General features: G+C 41.0%; 1 pseudogene; it reads left to right on the forward strand.

Annotated features, from left to right (window-relative positions):
- The first annotated feature begins 2,079 nt into the window (after positions 1 to 2,079).
- LOC149255522 (sucrose-phosphate synthase-like) overlaps positions 2,080 to 13,898 on the forward strand; it is a 110,242-nt pseudogene continuing 98,423 nt past the window's right edge.

Below are 13,898 nucleotides of genomic sequence, written 5' to 3' on the forward strand. Positions count from 1 at the left end.
GCGTAGTTATACCCTTGGACCCTGCTAAAGGATTACGCTACACAGAATCGATGCGCTACTATGAAAGTGATGATGATTTGGCGTATATCTACAAGATAACCGTGTGAGAGCAAGGCTGGGTAAATCCCACTACAGATGGACAAATTTCATGGGAGCGCAAAAGCTCATGTACTTCATATTTTGATGAAGAGATAGAGCGATGGCAGAACCGGTTACACGAGGTAACCACGCTGAACTGTAATATGATGACAAGATCACTGCGTTATGTATTGATAGAAGTGAGAGATTTGCCTACTTATGATGGATTAGGTGAGGTAGATGCTTTCTTGGATAGATTTGAAAGTGAGGTGCTGGAAAAGAAACGTTTCCAGGCCTTGAACTAGGTACTGCGTGCTACGCCTATGAGGTGGTGGGGTACGCATAAAGGAAGCTTTGACGACTGGTGCGAATGTAGTAGGATGATGTGTACACAGTTTGGGAAGCCTAAAGTGTGGCTAACAGATAAATACAATGGATAGGATGGTTTGCGCGCACATCTGTCTAGGTGGGTACAGGCATATGGTAAACAACCTATGCAGATGCACATGAACATCGCGTTGGGAAATATGGTCAATAACCATGTGTTGGGGGGGAAACATGCGAACGGTTCCTCATGTTGAAATGACGGAGTGTGGAGACAATGACCACGCAGAAGTTTATCCACACGAAAGCCTTTAACGAAGTGTGCGAAACACCGAATAAGGCATGTAATGCGCAGCAAAGTGATTGGGACCTGCGCATACTAGCAGTACTATGGGCTTATAGGGTGACGTGCAAGAAATTTATAGGACAGATGCCCTCTAGGTTGGTTTATGGAGGGAACACTAGAATGACGATGAAGTATATCATGCCTAGTCCATGCATAGCAGTGCCCACGGATATGATGGATTGCGTTGCCTTGGAAGAATGGATCGCGCAGTTATAAGAGCTCAAAGAAAAACGCTTGGGACTGGATGAAGAGATCCAACAGGGTGATCTTAGGCTCTAAGAACTCATGAATGAAAGAGTTCGGTTGACAGAGAAAAGTGCCATGGTGGAAGCAGAAGTTAAGAAGCTTAAGGAAGGGATAAAGAAGGACTTTCTTGATTAAAAAACCGTGGTGATAAAACAGGATGCGCACGATTATGTTTGTGAATTTGGGGACTACCACTAAGAGTTGATTAGTTTGATGCCTTGGATTGGACCGTATGTTACTAAGGGGATCATAGATGGTGCGAAATGCAGTTGGTAAAGTGCGCGATGTAGTTGGTGAAGTCAAATGGCAAACTCTTCCCAGGAGAAGTAAATGGTAGTCGGTTGAAGCTGTATACAAGTGGCCCGACCACCTGACTAGCCGTGGGAAGCACAGTCTTAGCGCTCTAGGTAGTTGAAAGGAGGTACGAGACTATAAAATACTCTTCTTGAGAGCTGTGTGATGACAGGATAGTACGCAGGAGCGAAGTGTCACAAGGTCCGCAACAGTGCAAGGGTAGCCGCGCTACGGCGCGGGTTGGCTGGAAAGCGACCGTTATAGTCACTATTCACGATGTGATGCTTGGTTTGAGACCAAATGGAGCGGGCGACAGGCAGTTAAGACAAACTTTATGGGATAGATTTGGGAAAATCTTTCGCTAAGGGAGCATTAATGGAACGGATTTGGGTGCAACGGTTGAATTCAAATTCAAAAGGCGTCGTAAATTGCAAAGGGCTACCCAGAAAACAACACTTGGCCATTTGAGAATTGAGTTGTCGTGTGCCCAGAGATTTCTAAACCCAGACCTATGTGACCTATTGGAGTTAAAGGCATTGTGTGAACACCTACCTGAGCAATTGAGAGATTTCTGGAAAAACAAGGTGGCAGCGTCTGAAGAAGCCAAAGATATCAGAGAGATGACTGTTGAAGAGGCCGAGTAGGCCATGATAGTAGGAGATGCCCATGAGAGCATCGGGATAGTCACAGAAATCCCTAAATCACCATGCACGTCGAGACCCAAGAAAGATAAGCAACCCATGGTTTTGGTGCACGTGTCCCTTAGAAACTCACCACGAACTAAACTGACCATGGAAGAAAAGGGGAAGGCGGTCAATTTGGAAACTTACGAGGAGGAGGAAGACCTTGAGGACATCCTCATAGAAGAGGGAGAGGACGAAGAAATGGAGGAAGAAACCGAGGGAACGGACCTTGCAACTAGGCTACCCACGTATGTTCCTCCATAGAAGGGGAAGGCAAAGGTGCCCAAGGATCTATATGAGAGAAAGAGCTCTCTGCAGACTCTGCTGCTACCCGATGATATCATTTTTGAAGGAGCGCACTTGGGATGGCTGTCGGGTCTAACGTTTGAAGACTGGGATCTTGTGGACCACGAGAAATTCCCACACTTGGCAATTGCGTAGCTCATGAGGCCAAAGAAAAACATTGCGGCAGGAGTTATAGAGTTGGAGCTGCACAAGTGGTTGTGCGGAGTAGAGAAAGAAGGGTTGTTAAACCTGCTCTATGTTTTGCATTACCATCGCGCCACAATAACTATATTTTTCATTAGGCAGCTGCTCTACCTGATGCATGATGGGTGTTTATGGCTGGAGGAACCCATCCCCCTCACGGACTACCTGATTCATAGAATTACCTGACTTCCTTGCAAAGGGGAGGACCCAACGGGCATATCCAATGGTAAAAGTGATGACTTGGCCATCACAGAGGCCATGAAGAAAAAATTCAAGTTAGAGAAGAAGAAACAAGGGTACATGATGTCTAGTATCAACAACACTGTAGTTCGGGTTGTGATGTAGATACTCGCTGGGAAGGTTATGCAGAAGTGTCGCACGGATGAGCTGCCCACGCCAGTGGTTGCACTTGTCGTGCAGTGCACAGAGGGGGTCTAGCTTAACTGGTCATAATACTTGTGTAGAGAGTTCCTGGAGAATTGTCATGAGGCATAGGAATAGGAGAAGACCTTTCACTACGCATGGTTTCTGCTATCCATAGTGTTAGTGGCTTGGGAAGTTCCTGAGGACAACTAGTTCCCCACAATTGCGAAGGATCTTCCAGAGGCAACGAAGTATGCTTCATTGTGGGCCACTGAAGACATGTAAAGGATCCGAGACAATAAGATATTATAGGTGTTCATGGAGATGAAAATCACAATGGGGATTAACCGCAAGCCGCAGTTATCACCCACTGTCTATAATAGTCTACAAAGCTTCGTGGAGTTCAAGGTGAATTTCCATCACATCTATATCAGGGCGTGTAAGGACCCTGCGAAGAAGTGGAACAAGCTCCCATACCTGGCCACGGACGATGTCATATTCATCATACTTGAGTCATGGCCATTGGAGTGGCATGATCTAGCCATCTCTGCGTTGAAAATGGAGAAGTTTGCTGCACAAAGGAAGAAGGAGGAGGAAAAACTGTGGATGGTGCAGTTGGCAGAGAAGAGAAGAAAAGAGACAGCAACAACAAAGGCGCATGAGGCGTGGGATGCTACAAAGGTAGCAACAGAACAGAAGAAGGAAACCAAAAAATAGAAACATGCAATAGAGAAGGAGCATTAGGGCCATAAGTCATCGTCGCCTGAGGAAGAGGCTGAGACAGAGGAAGGTGGGGCAAACCCACAGACAGTGTCTACATAGTTGAAGCACCAGTGCCCAAGAGAGCAGGTGGGGCCGTGGAAGAAGTCAAAAGCCTCTAGGACTTCTTTCGACCTGGTCACCCTCACTGAGGGCGATCTGCATGAAAAAGGGGAGACAATGCACAAAGTCACCACGGAGGCCCTCTAGCACTTCACAGAGGAAAATCATATGGCATTGGGGGCCCTTTGGGCACAGATACAGGAGTTGCAGGTGTGCACTTCTTAGGCTGGTACTCTATCGACCAGCCTCGCAATAGGAATGAGCATAGCTGAGGAAATTTTGCGCACCCACATGACCAATATTATAGTGCTACAAGAGGGGGCACTCGTTACAGAAAATGAGGTTGATAGGCCTATGGTCAATGCACTAAAATGGGTGGGGATCAACATGGCTGCGCTCCCTCCGAAGACACTTTATGTTTTGCAGGACGGAGTAACTGTATAACTACAAGCTAAGGAGGGCCGCGCACTCCAAGTAATGAGTGAATAACGAATTAACATGGAATAGTTGAGCTTGCAGCGCGATGATGTCATGTCACAAAACAGGCAACTAGTGCAGGTCGTTGAGGAGGCCTGCCAGATGGTCCCTGAATTAGCCATCCCAGCAGAGGCACCCACAGAGGCGCGCATCTAGAAGCTAGTAGTAGGAGTGCGCGAGGCACGGGAAGAAATGGCTAAGGTTCAACTGGATCTGAACCTTCAGATAGCTGAGCTGTAGTTGAAGGCGTAACCTTCAATTCCACCAGAGGTGAGGGAACAAAACACCAGCGCCATCACAACGGGAATAGAGGAGATCAATAGTGTAGTAAAGGACTGCACCAAACTTTTGGAAGAGTCGTTCGAGGTCCTCACCACTCTGCAGGAGGACCCAAACATATAGCGCTTAGAAACAAAGGCGAATGAGCTACAACAAAAATAAGATGATATAAAAGGGACTACGCAGACGGTGGCCCTTACTCAGAGGCTCGTTGGGATGCAGTAGTCAAAAGTGCTTAAGGAGTAGGTAGATGCAACGAGACATAAGGAAGCGGTTTGGAAGGTGTGTGTCCAATCATGGATTGATGAGGCCTTTGTCATCAGAACCTCGATCCAAGCCAAGTTTGCGCAGATGCAGGGAACGTGGGAGTAGATGCAGGGAAGAAGTTCAAGTACCGCGGTCTCTAAACAACATGTGAAGGAGGTACAACAGGTAGCTGCTCAGTGCATTGCTGATCTTGTAGCAGTTCGGGCAGAGTTGGGAGGTCTCTGTACGAAAATCTCCGCACCGATAGAGTGACTTGAAGGTGAGTCACGATGTTTGTGTTCGGGGCCTGTTAGGCACAGGAACCCCCAAGGCAAGTTTGGGGCTTAAAGCCTAGATTTTGACTAAGTCCGATGTAAAGACTCCACATTTTATGGGCATGGAGCACGAAGATTGTAAATGAGTCATAGGGTTTTCCACCCTCATTTTTGTAATGTAATGTTAGCTTTAGAGATTTACCCATGGTACGCGGGTCATGTGATTGTATAAATAGAGCTTGGCTCTAAGTTGTAAATAGGCAATGAACACCGAATGAAAATGAAGAATTGAGTCTTATCTAAGTGTAGAGTTGAGTCTTTGGGTTGTAGAGTAGGAGAAGGCTTTGCAGCTGAGTGTGCAAACCCCTGCAGCTGTGTGTGCAGGGTGAGTCGAGTTTGTAACCGATTAGAGAAGTAATAAAGAAGAAGTTTTGCATCTATTCTATGTATCTATTTCCTATTTTATGCATTGAATATATTGGGTATGAATTGCATTTTTATTGTTTATATGCACGAACTTATATGATTATGTTGATTAAGGGAATATAAGATAAAGTATTTGTTTACAAAGTTAACCAACAGTTGTAAGAAGATAAGTAAGATCCGCGGTGCAACTTGGGGAGATAGCGCAAGAACGCTGCCTTAGCAGCGCGAAAGTACCTCAGTCATTGGTTAGGGCTACGTGAAGGTGAGTGTAATGGATCGTAGAGGTATCGCGGGTCAAGACAGTGTGCGAAGTGACTTGCGCGGAGCTATTCATAGTTGGACTAAATTGACTCCTCAGACATCTCAAGGGTGCAAAAACTTGGTTCCAACATCCCCCCATATTGCTCTGGGTGAGACCTCAGTCCGTGCTCAGTAGGCTGTTGCCAAAAGGTCCAGTAGTGTAAGGATTTGTTTGGCTAAGTAACTCTGAACCTGGGTTAGGCCCCATCAAGCCAATAGGAATACTTAGTTTCAACATATACAACTTCAGTGTATTTTCAAATGGAAATTCCATGCATGGTTATTCATGATAGAAGCAACTACTTCCAATGGCTATCCTACATTGCGGATTTACTTATAAGTAAAGGTCTTTATAGAATAGTCTCAGGCCAAGAGTCTAAACCTAAAGATGAAGATTAGCAAGCCAAATGGGAAAATAAGCAAGATCAAGCACGTGGGTTGATAGGGATGTCTATTTCTCCAGACCTTAGATTCCATGTCGCAGAAATTGTTACCCCCAATGAAACAATGAAACAACTCAATAAAGCTTTTAGAATTAAAAATGAAATTAGAGCCCATCAAATTGAAAATGACATGCTTACGTTGGACCCCAATAAGTTTTCTTCCATTGATTTTTTTTTGTCCAAGTTCAAGACCCTTAGACTTCTCCTAGAAGGTGTTAAGCTTAAGAAAGAAGATGGTAGCCTTATATATTCCATTCTTACTAAGTTAGGACCAGCCTACTCTGTGTTTGTTTCCACCTTCCATTCTATTAGAGGAGCCTTTATTTCTCAAGAACAAGCCTACAAGTCCCCCTCTTTTGATGCCTTTTGTGATTCTTCAATAAGAGAACAAAAAACACTCTTACATCATGGTCTTCTTAATACTAGAAACTCTTCTAAGAAAGCCTTAGCAACCCAGCAACAACCAAGTTCAAAGAATCCTAAGAAGAAGCATCCTAAAAAGAATGGTCCTAAACCAAAAAAGGGTCCTAATCTATTTGAGTCTCAAAATGAAAAATCAACTCAACAAAATAATAAGGCAACTAAAAACAAAGGGAAGAAGACTGATAGACATTGCAACTTTTGTAACCATGATGGCCACGTACAATCCAAATGCTTTAAGAAGATGGAAGCCTTGGAAGCAACATTGAAGAATCATAACATCCATTTGGAGCACTCTTCAAGTTCAACTTCATCTTTAGGAATAACACTTTCTACATGTGGTTTTCAAGAATCTCGGTCTGGTTATGCACTAAATGTATCTTCTTCTTCTTATTCTCATTAGTGGCTCATTGATTCTGGAGCTTCTTATCACGTGACCAAAAACAAAGCCATGTTTTCTTCTTTAAATGATTGTAACACCAAACATATATATGTTGGTGATGATAGATCTCTTAGTGTTATAGGGAATAGAACTATTCATATAGACAATGGTCAATTTAATTATGTATTATGTGTTCCTACCTTATCCTACAACCTTCTATTTGTATATCAGATAATTCATTCAGGTGAAGGTAAAATAGTTGAATTTTCACCTCATGATGTTGTACTGAAGGACCTAAGAGATGCTAGACAGATTTTAGCTACCGGCATTGCTAATGATTCTACAAGCTTGTATAATTTTAACAAATTTGGGTCATCAACTCTTCCCTTGGTATTTGTTGCTATTAATGATGGAGTGAAAAAACTTTGGCATGAGCGATTTGGTCACTTAAACTATCACTCCCTTCAAAATCTATGTAAAGAAAATATGGTGATAGGTCTTATTATGGTATCTTGCAAAGATGGTGTTTGTTCCGGATGTGTACTCAGAAAACATCATCAGATAATTTTGAAAAACGTTCACCTCTTGGCATGCCTCAACCTCTTTACAACTTGTGCATAGTGATTTATGTGGTCCAGTTCTAGTTGTTTCATTCTCTGGCTACAAGTATTTCTTAACTTTCATTGATGATTTCTCTAGATACACTTGGGTATACTTCTTAAAACTAAAGAGTGAAGTCTTTAACATGTTCTTGGCCTTTAAGGCCTTTGCTGAGAAACAATCTAAACATCAAATTCTTAAGCTAAGATTTGATAATGATGGAGAATATGTTAACAACAAATTCATCAACTTTTGCACTGAGCATGGAAATTAATTGCACCATACTGTTCCATATACTCCACAACAAAATTTCGTAGCTGAAAGGAAGAATCGCACCTTAAATGAAATGGCTAATTGTATGCTTCAATCTAAAGGGCTTAGTCTTAATTTTTCGGCAGAAACAATTAACTGTGAAAATTACATAGTAAATTGCACTCCTATTAAGGTTTTAAAGAATATCACTACAGAAGAAGCATGGAGCTCAATTAAACCAGATGTAAGTCACTTTTGTGTTTTTGGAAGTGAAGCATGGGCCCATATTCCCAATGAGAAACATAAAGCATTAGAACGTAAGAGTGACAAATGTATTTTTGTTGGATATTCTAAAGATGTAAAATGATATAGGCTTCTTCAACCTAAATCAAAAAATGTTATCATTAGAAGAAATGCAAAGTTTTCTGAAAATATATTGACCTATGAGCCTAGTTTGATAGATGTGCCACCTCTCTCTATCCCTTCTACTTCTGAAAATATTTCTTCTTCAGATGATGACAGCGAGGATGAAAATCCTCCCCCACCTTCTCCGGATCCTCCTTCATCTCCTCAACTTCCAAAATGGGTCTGTTCTACTCAGGGTGCAGCAGGTGATCCTATAGGTCAATGTCGTACAGTTCTATGCCGATAGATCCTCTTCTTTTCTGGCTCAATATTCAGTGAATTATGATCTTGACACTTTTGTATAAGCTTCAGGCCATCCAAATTGGGACGTAGCTATGAATGAGGAATATCGTTCACTATTGGAAAATGATACATGGGACCTTGTTCCTCTTCCAAAGGGAGGAAAACTTGTTAGATGCAAATGGGTTTACAGAACCACGTTTGGACTAGATGGAAAAGTTGATAAACATAAAGCTCATCTTGTTGCTAAGGGTTTTTCACAATTTGAAGGCATTAACTATACTGAAACCTTCTCCCATGTTGCCAAAATGAACTCTATCTGCCTTGTTCTTTTCCTTGCTGCCTCTTTCAAATGGGAAGTCCATTAGATGGATGTTAAATCACCTTCTTGCATGGGGACTTGCATGAAGAAATCTATATGGAATTATCTCCTTGCTTTAGACAAACAAACTCCAGCATTGTATGTCAACTTAAGAAATTCCTTTATGGTCTCAAGAAAGCCCCTCGGGCTTGGTATGCCAAAATGGATAGCTTTCTTTTAGATATTGGCCTTTCTAGGTGTCATTCTGACAATACTGTCTACACCAAGAAAGCGGGTAAGTCTCTTATCATTCTTGTTCTTTATGTTGATGACCTTATCCTTATTGGTAGTGATCCCAACCTTATAAACCATTTGAAGTCTAGCCTTAAAAATCATTTTGAAATGACAGACTTAGGACACTTGCATTACTTTCTTGGTCTTCAAGTCTTGCAATCAAAAGAAGGTATTTCCCTTTCCCAGTGCAAGTATGTTTGTGGTCTTCTACACCACTTTCACATGGAAGAATGTCAACCAACCCCTTCTCCCTTTTAGTCCAAAGGAAAAATTTTAGTCACTTGTACTTCCCCTAAAGTTGATGCTACCTTATATCGTCAACTTATTGGAAAATTTTTCTCTTTAACCCATACCCATCCTCACCTTTCCTTTTTTGTTGGCATTATTTCTCGATTTATGGAAAACCCACATGAAATTCATTGGAAATCAACAAAAATAATACTTCTTTATGTTCGAGGTACAGTTTAGTTTGGGATTCATTATAGCGTAGAATCATCTCCTCTATTGGTTGGTTTCATTGATTCTGATTGGGCTGGTGACACTGATGATCAGAATTCTACTGTTGGTTATGTTTTCACTCTTGGTTCTGGACCTACTACATGGGCTTGCAAGAAACAAAGTGCCATTTCTCATTCTTCACCAGAAGTAGAGTATTGTGGCGCCGTTAAAGCTAGTAAGGAAGCATTGTGGCTTCGTCAAATCCTTCCATATTTTTGGTTTTCAACAACAACATTCGATTACACTTTTGTGTGATAATAAAAGTGCCATTCAACTATGCAAAGATCAAGTCCAACATCAGTGCAGAAAACACATTGAACTACAAATGAACTTCATAAAAAAGCTCATTCATGACCATGTTCTTGAAGTGAAATATTTTTCAACCAATGATCAAGTTTCAGACATCTTTACAACGGCTCTCACAGAGGCGAAGTTTACTAAACTTCGATTTATGGTTGGAATTAAGGAAGTTGTCACTAAGGGGGGATAGGCTCTAATGACTCCTTCCTTCTCCTATTGTGTCATCTGTGTACCTCCTTCAATCCTATCCCAAGTTGTTCTTAAGGGGGATGTTAGGATATTCCGACACATAGGAAATAATTAAGTACAACTTGGTCTAGTGTATAGTTAGGTAAATTTTGTTTCTTTAGATATGTTCTAGACATGAAGTGATCCGATGGTTCATTCTCTCCTTGGTATTACCGGCACTTGATCTGGGGCTTAATGTTGGGTCCCTATAATACTAGTAATTAACCCATTACTATTGTAGTTATACCCCTTATTTATATTGTTGTGCCCCTATTACCCCCATATTGTTATTTTTGTGCCCCATAGAATCCCTCTATTGTTATTTTTGTGGCTTTATATTATTATTGTTAGGTCGGTTGGATTATATTGTGACTCCTTAGACTCCTATATATAGAAAGGAGGTTTTGTCATTTGTATCATCCAAGAATTGTTCATTATGTAATGTAAAGGAGGTTGCCCCCTCGAAGAGGCTGAATTCTAAGGCGTTGATCTCTCTTTTTTATCTTTTCTTAAGCTGGTTTCATAACATTTGGTATCAGAGCTTTGGATTCTAGGGTTTTGCTGTTCCAAACAGGTCATCGTGGAAATTTCGCTATAACTGTTTTTCTGTGACGTTTCAAAAGTCGCAAAAAAAACCGATTTGAGAAGAATTGGCGCTGAACCTTGGGTCCGAATTTCAGAGATTTTCGCGCGATATTTTCGGAGATATGATCTGAGGAATTTTGCCTTTTTGCAGACTCCTGAATTACATTCAAAACAGGTGACCTGGGGAAAATCGTCATAACTCTCTCTCTGATGATCGGATTGAAATTTCGTAAAAAGATACAGAAAGAGGACAGACTGTAGTTTCTTGTATGTGTGTTTCAGATTCAAAGGTTGAAACAGTGACTCATGGCACATCGTACAAGTTCGCTCTACTAAACCAGTCTAAAAGCAAGTCACTGTGGGAGATTTTACATAACGCTTCCTTGGAGAATCCAATTTGGCTCAGACTTGTGGCATTCGAAAGAGGACGCAGAAGCCTACTACAGGTAGAAATTTCAGAACTGGATGATCCGAAATTACAGAGATACATCAGATTCAATATCAGGCTTCTATAAAGTGAAAAAAGGTGTGTAGTTTTTTTTTAAATTTTTGTGTAAGCTTGGTTTAACGGAATTCAAAGGGCATAGTAAGCATTATTATCGGTAACTGATGCCCCGAGGAAAGAAAATGCAAACACCTAGTAAGGAACCTGAAAGCTCTAGCATGACTCATGAAGAAGAGGAAGAAATGCTACATGATATATCAAAATTACAAGAACAAGTGCAACAAATGTCACGCTCACAAAAGCTAACAGATGCTAAGATAAATGGCGTGGAATCTAAGATAAAGGGCATGGAAGCTGGTGAATGGAATGGACACTAAAATTGATGGCATGGATGATAAGATGGAAGAATTGAAGATAAATATGAATAAGTTGCTACAAGAAATGGTCACTAAGGGTGAAAGAGTACTAAAGGAAACTCATGATGAGAACAAAAGAAATGTTAATCATGATTCCATAGACTCTAATGTTGGATCGAAGACTCACCATGTTCCAAAAATCGATATGAGGAAGTTTGATGGCAAGGATCCCGCCACATGGATATTACAGATGGAGCAATTCTTCGATCTCAATAATGTGCAAAACACACAAAAGGTACGTATGGAAACTTTATATTTGGAACCAAATCAGTTTGTATGGTATCAATGGCTTTGTTCTCGTAAACAATTTATCACTTGGGCAATTTTTACGGAAGAATTGATAGCACATTATGAGGATACAAAAAGCAACACTTTTTTTAGCCAATTGATAAGTCTCAAACAAAAGGGTTCAATAATGGAGCACATTGAGGAGTTCCAAAAATTGAACATAAGGGTAAAAGATATTCCAGAGGAGCATAGGATTGATGTGTTCATAGGGTCTTTAAAGGATAATATCCAACATGATGTGCGCCTTTGGGAACCTGATTCATTAGAGAAGGCATTCAGGTTAGCAAGAAAAATGGAAAGCAAAATTATGGCAACTAGGAAGCATACCATTCACAACTATAAAGACGGAAGTGTTGTTGCCCATAGTCTTCCACAACCTACAAGGTTGACACCACAACAATTGGAAGAAAAAAGAGCAAAAGGGCTTTGTTACAATTGTGATAGCAAATACACAAAGGGTCATAAGTGTGCTGAGAAGAAATTATTCTACATAGATTGTGAAGAGGAAGAAGAAAAGGAGCAAGAAAGGTCAAAAGAAGAGGATATATTCCAGGAACAAAGCCTAGATGAAGAAAAAATAAATCCGACCATATCTTGTAATGCATTGGCGGGAATTACCACTCCTCAAACCATCAAGATAGAAGGACAAATCAAGAAGAAAAAGGTAATAGTGTTGATTGATTCAGGAAGCACCCACAATTTTATTCATTGTAGGGTAGCAAAAGAATTGAATTGCTTCCTATATCCAGCACCAGAGTGTCAAGTGATGATTGCAAATGGAGGAACAATAAATTGTTCTGGAAAGTGCCATAATATCAAGCTATCCATGGGAGAATATGTATTGACTAGCCCAATGCTTTCCATTCCAATGGGAGGTGCTGATGTTGTACTAGGAGTCCAATGGCTACAATCCTTGGGTACAATAGCTTTTAATTTTCAAGAACTTTTCATGAAATTTTCTGTGGAAGGAAAGGAAGTTGAATTAAGGGGTATTGCAGGGAAACCAGGAAAGATAATCAGCTCTAATGGCATGACAAAGCTTCTAAAAAAGGAGCAAAGAGGTGTAATTGCACAATTATGTTCGCTAGATGTTTCCACATTGGAATCATCTATTTCTCCAGATCTCCAAAAAGTCCTGGACAATCATTCCAAGGTATTTGAGACTCCCAAAGGTCTCCCACCTATGCGTGATCATGATCATGCTATTCATCTGATTCCAGGAAGTGTTCCTCCAAACATCAGGCCGTACAGATATCCATATGTCCAAAAAAGTGAAATTGAACGTATGGTTGCAGAAATGCTAGAGGCTGGTATAATTCAACCGAGTCAAAGTTCTTTCTCAGCTCCAGTAGTATTGGTGCACAAGAAGGATGGATCATGGCGCATGTGTCCAGATTATAGGGAGCTCAACAAGCTCACTATTAAAGATAAGTTCCCCATTCCTGTCATTGATGAATTACTGGATGAATTGCATGGATCAATTTACTTCACCAAGTTGGATCTTCGTTCAGGATATCATCAAATCAGAATGAAGATTGAAGACATTCCGAAAACGGCATTTAGAACTCATGAGGGTCATTATGAATTTTTGGTCATGCCTTTTGGCCTTACCAATGCACCTTCAACATTTCAAGGTTTGATGAATTCAATTTTCAAACCATTCCTTAGAAAATTTGTGTTAGTATTTTTTGATGATATACTAATCTACAGCAAGTCTTGGAAGGATCATGTTGAACATGTTGACAAGGTGCTACAACTATTGGAGGAGAAACAATTATATGCAAAAAGATCCAAATGTTTCTTTGGAGTCCAGGAGGTGGAATATTTGGGTCATATTGTATCTCATGAAGGAGTTAAGGTAGACCCTAGCAAAATTAAAGCCATTAAGGAATGGAAAATCCCCACATCCATAAAGCATCTGCGAGGATTTCTTGGGTTGACAGGGTATTATCGCAAGTTTGTTAAGAATTATGGGAGAATAGCAGCACCTCTAACAACATTATTGAAGAAAGATTCATTTTCATGGACTCCGGAAGCAACAAAGGCCTTTGAACATCTTAAAGAGGCAATGTGCCAAGCACCGGTCTTAGCTACACCGGACTTCACAAAAACCTTTATTGTGGAATGTGATGCTTCAGGAAATGGAATTGGTG

The sequence above is a fragment of the Pinus tabuliformis genome, chromosome 7 (assembly GCF_031772625.1).
Source record: "Pinus tabuliformis cultivar Carrire ecotype Pingquan chromosome 7, CPIR1, whole genome shotgun sequence".
NCBI lineage: Eukaryota > Viridiplantae > Streptophyta > Pinopsida > Pinales > Pinaceae > Pinus > Pinus tabuliformis.